Raw genomic sequence first — 5,531 nt, forward strand, 5'->3', positions numbered from 1 at the left:
AAGGGGTCCTGTTTTGGCCTATATGGTCCGCTGGACCCAAAAAGCAACAACAATCAATCAATCAATCAATTAAAAATAAAATTGAAGTAATCGATCCAAAAAAAATTCATCTTGTTCTGTATTGTTTCCCGATTCCAAAAACGTATAGATAAATTATGTAGTGTTTGGATACACAAAAAAAGCTTAAAAAGTTAAAAGAATACAGAAAAGCGCGCTTTCCTGCTTAGCGCAATATGCTACCGCGCTCTACTGGCTTGTCGATTTCACTTCGTTTTGCACGTGAAAAGTGAGCGATTTCCTTGTCGCGGGGACTGACGAAGCTGTATTGTCTTAGTGAAAAAAATGCAATGCGTTCAGTTTTATTCCGTGAGTTCGACAGCTTGACTAAATGTAATAATTTCGCCTTACGCGACTTGTTTATTTTTTACATTTAGTCAAGTTTTGACTAAATGTTTTAACATAGAGGGGGAATCGAGACGAGGGTCATGGTGTATGTGTGTATGTGTATGTGTGTGTGTGTGTGTGTGTGTGTGTGTGTGTGTGTGTGTGTGTGTGTAGAGCGATTCAGAGTAAACTACTGTACCTTCTTCTTCTTCTTCTGCGTTCGTGGGCTGAAACTCCCACGTACACTCGTGTTTTTGCACGAGTGGAATTTTACGTGTATGACCGTTTTTACCCCGCCATTTAGGCAGCCATACGCCGCTTTCGGAGGAAGCATGCTGGGTATTTTCGTGTTTCTATAACCCACCGAACTCTGACATGGATTACAGGATCTTTTACGTGCGCACTTGGTCTTGTGCTTGCGTGTACACACGAAGGGGGATAAGCCACTAGCAGGTCTGCACATAAGTTGACCTGGGAGATCGGAAAAATCTCCACACTTAACCCACCAGGCGGCCGCGGCCGGGATTCGAACCCTCGACCTTCCGACTAGGAGGCCGACGTCTTACCACCACGCCACAGCGCCCGTCAGAGAAAACTACTGGACCGATCTTCTTGAAATTTGACATGAGAGTCCTGGGTATAATATCACCCGGATGTTTTTTTCATTTTTTGGATAAATGTCTTTTATGACGTCATATCCGGCTTTTTGTAAAAGTTGAGGCGGCACTGTCACACCCTCATTTTTCAATCAAATTGATTGAAATTTTGGCCAAGCAATCTTCAACGAAGGCCGGACTTCGGTATTGCATTTCAGCTTGGTGGCTTAAAAATTAACAAATGACTTTGGTCATTAAAACTCTGAAAATTGTAAAAATAATTTTTTTTTATAAAACGATCCAAATTTACGTTCATCTTATTCTTCATCATTTTCTGATTCCAAAAACATATAAATATGTTATATTTGGATTAAAAACAAGTTCTGAAAATTAAAAATTATGATCAAAATTAAATTTTTGAAATCAATTTAAAAACACTTTCATCTTATTCCTTGTCGGTTCCTGATTCCAAAAACATATAGATATGATATGTTCGGATTAAAAACACGCTCAGAAAGTTAAAACGAAGAGAGGTACAGTAAAGCATGCTATGAAGCACAGCGCAACCGCTACCGCGCCAAACAGGCTCGTCACTTTCACTGCCTTTTGCACTAGCGGCGGACGACGTTCAATTTCATTCTGTGAGTTCCACAGCTTGACTAAATGTAGTAATTTCGCCTTACGCGACTTGTTTATACTCTTTTACAGAAATATATCAAAAATACTACCTTTTGTTGTCGTAACTCGTGCTTTCTTGGGTACCCAAACCCCTACAAGTCATCTTCTCCCTTTTAATACACATTTCCTAAATATTTGTTTCGATCAAATCTTTTAATTCCTTTTTACATTTAGTCAAGTTTTGACTAAATGTTTTAACATAGAGGGGGAATCGTGACGAGGGTCGTGGTGTATGTGTGTGTGTGTGTGTGTGTGTGTGTGTGTGTGTGTGTGTGTGTGTGTGTGTGTGTCTGTCTGTGTCTGTCTGTGCGTGTGTGTGTGTAGAGCGATTCAGAGTAAACTACTGGACCGATATTTATGAAATTTTACATGAGAGTTCCTGGGTATGATATCCCCAGACCTTTTTTCATTTTTTGGATATATGTCTTTGATGACGTCATATCCGGTTTTTTTGTAAAGGTTGAGGCGGCACTGTCACACCCTCATTTTTCAAATAAATTGATTACAATTTTGGCCAAGCAATCTTCGACGAAGGCCGAACTTTGGTATTACATTTCAGCATGGAGGCTTAAAAATTAATTAATGATTTTGGTCATTAACAATTTGAAAATTGTAATTAAATTTTTTTTTTATAAAATGATCCAAAATTACGTTCATCTTATTCTTCATCATTTTCTAATTCCAAAAACATATAAATATGTTATATTCGGATTAAAAACAAGCTCTGAAAAATATAAAAATTATGATTAAAGTTAAATTTCTGAAATCGATTTGAAAACAGTTTTATCTTATTCCTTGTCGGTTCCTGATTCCAAAAAAATATAGATATGATATGTTTGGATTAAAAACACGCTCAGAAAGTTAAAACGAAGAGAGGTACAGAAAAGCGTGCTATGCAGCACAGCGCAACCACTACAGCGCTAAACAGGCTCGTTAATTTCACTGCCTTTTGCACGAGCGGCAGACTACGGTCATTGTGAAAAAATGCAGTGCGTTCAGCTTCATTCTGTGAGTTCCACAGCTTGACTAAATGTAGTAAGTTCGCCTTACGCAACTTGTTTTTTCATTCACTAACTCTAACTCAGTCATGTTTTAGCCATTTGGCGCCTGAGATGACGACAATGGACGTCTTCGTCTATTGGTTGCGGGGACAATCACCAAGGTCAGTCTTCTGCTCTTTAGGTCTTGACCATTCGCATCTCTTTTGACCTTCCCTTGTTTCTCTTCTCCAAAGGTGTCCATCGTAAGGTTGTTCTGGAGTCGAGCTGGGTGGCATGCCACAGACGTGTCCTAACCGTCCCAAGTGTTGTACTTGGATTGTCTCTGGCATATTCTGGAGTCGAGATTGATGGTATGCGGCATACGTGTCCTAGTCATCACCAGCGTCGTACTTGGATTGTCTCTAGCATATTATGGAGTGAAACTGGGTGGCATGGGGCAGACTTGTCCTTGCCATCACCAGCGTCGTACTTGGATTGTCTCTAGCATATTATGGAGTCGAGCTGGGTGGCATGGGGCAGACTTGTCCTCGCCATCACCAACGCGGTACTTGGATTGTCTCTAGCATATTCTGGAGTCGAGCTGGGTGGCATGGGGCAGACTTGTCCTTGCCATCACCAACGCGGTACTTGGATTGTCTCTAGCATATTCTGGAGTCGAGCTGGGTGGCATGGGGCAGACGTGTCCTAGTTATCACCAGCGTCGTACTTGGGTTGTCTCTAGCATATTATGGAGTCGAGCTGGGTGGCATGGGGCAGACTTGTCCTCGCCATCACTAGCGTCGTACTTGGATTGTCTCCAGCATATTCTGGAGTCGAGCTTGGTGGCATGCGACAGACGTGTCCTAGTCATCTCAAGCGTTGTACTTGGATTTTCTCTAGCATAATATGGAGACGAGCTTGGTGGCATGCGACAGACGTGTCCTAGTCATCTCAAGCGTTGTACTTGGATTTTCTCTAGCATAATATGGAGACGAGCTTGGTGGCATGCGACAGACATGTCCTAGTCATCTCAAGCGTTGTACTTGGATTGTCTCTAGCATATCATGTAGACGAGGTGGGTGTTGGAGGTCACATGTTCTACCTCCTGAGGGGTAAACAAGTAATACATCTAGAGGAAATGCGCCCACTTTTGGTCGAATTAGACACCTGCTGCCTCAATGTAATACAGTGAGAGAATCTCCGAGTTCAATGATCATGTTTTTGATTTCGAGTATCCAGTTTTTCACGTGCCATTACGCTTAACAGGCTGTCAGTGGTACAGTGGAACCCCCTCTTAAGACCTAAACAAATCTGAGAAAATCTTGTCTCAAAAAAAGAGGATGCAGAGGTAGTGAACGTAAAATCTGAAAAGTCCAGGTCTTAAGTTAAAAAGGGGGAAGTCAAATTGGTTGGTCTTAAAAATGGGGATTCTGGTCAAGTGGTGGTTATCGAGAGGTGATCGACAGGGCAGCTTGGACTGTACTAACAGAGTGGTGGTTATCGAGAGGTGATCGACAGGGCAGCTTGGACTGTACTAACAGAGTGGTGGTTATCGAGAGGTGATGGACAGGGCAGCTTGGACTGTACTAACAGAGTGGTGGTTATCGAGAGGTGATTGACAGGGCAGCTTCGACTGTACTAACAGAGTGGTGGTTATCGAGAGGTGATCGACAGGGCAGCTTGGACTGTACTAACAGAGTGGTGGTTATCGAGAGGTGATCGACAGGGCAGCTTGGACTGTACTAACAGAGTGGTAGTTATCGAGAGGTGATCGACAGGGCAGCTTCGACTGTACTAACAGAGTGGTGGTTATCGAGAGATGATGGACAGGGCAGCTTGGACTGTACTAACAGAGTGGTGGTTATCGAGAGGTGATGGACAGGGCAGCTTGGACTGTACTAACAGAGTGGTGGTTATGGAGAGGCGATTGACAGGGCAGCTTGGACTGTACTAACAGAGTGGTGGTTATTGAGAGGTGATGGACAGGGCAGCGTGGACTGTACTAACAGAGTGGTGGTTATCAAGAGGTGATCAACAGGGCAGCTTGGACTGTACTAACAGAGTGGTGGTTATCGAGAGGTGATGGACAGGGCAGCTTGGACTGTACTAACAGAGTGGTGGTTATCGAGAGGTGATTGACAGGGCAGCTTCGACTGTTCTAACAGAGTGGTGGTTATCGAGAGGTGATTGACAGGGCAGCTTGGACTGTACTAACAGAGTGGTGGTTATCGAGAGGTGATGGACAGGGCAGCTTGGACTGTACTAACAGAGTGGTGGTTATCGAGAGGTGATCAACAGGGCAGCTTGGACTGTACTAACAGAGTGGTGGTTATCGAGAGGTGATGGACAGGGCAGCTTGGACTGTACTAACAGAGTGGTGGTTATTGAGAGGTGATTGACAGGGCAGCTTCGACTGTTCTAACAGAGTGGTGGTTATGGAGAGGTGATGGACAGGGCAGCTTGGACTGTACTAACAGAGTGGTGGTTATGGAGAGGTGATGGACAGGGCAGCTTGGACTGTACTAACAGAGTGGTGGTTATGGAGAGGTGATCGACAGGGCAGCTTGGACTGTACTAACAGAGTGGTGGTTATGGAGAGGTGATCGACAGGGCAGCTTGGACTGTACTAACAGAGTGGTGGTTATCGAGAGGTGATCGACAGGGCAGCTTGGACTGTACTAACAGAGTGGTGGTTATCGAGAGGTGATGGACAGGGCAGCTTGGACTGTACTAACTGAGTGGTGGTTATGGAGAGGCGATTGACAGGGCAGCTTGGACTGTACTAACAGAGTGGTGGTTATTGAGAGATGGTTGACAGGGCAGCTTGGACTGTACTAACAGAGTGGTGGTTATTGATAGGTGATTGACAGGGCAGCTTGGACTGTACTAACAG

The sequence above is a fragment of the Littorina saxatilis genome, linkage group LG2 (genome assembly GCF_037325665.1).
Source record: "Littorina saxatilis isolate snail1 linkage group LG2, US_GU_Lsax_2.0, whole genome shotgun sequence".
In the NCBI taxonomy this organism is placed as follows: domain Eukaryota; kingdom Metazoa; phylum Mollusca; class Gastropoda; order Littorinimorpha; family Littorinidae; genus Littorina; species Littorina saxatilis.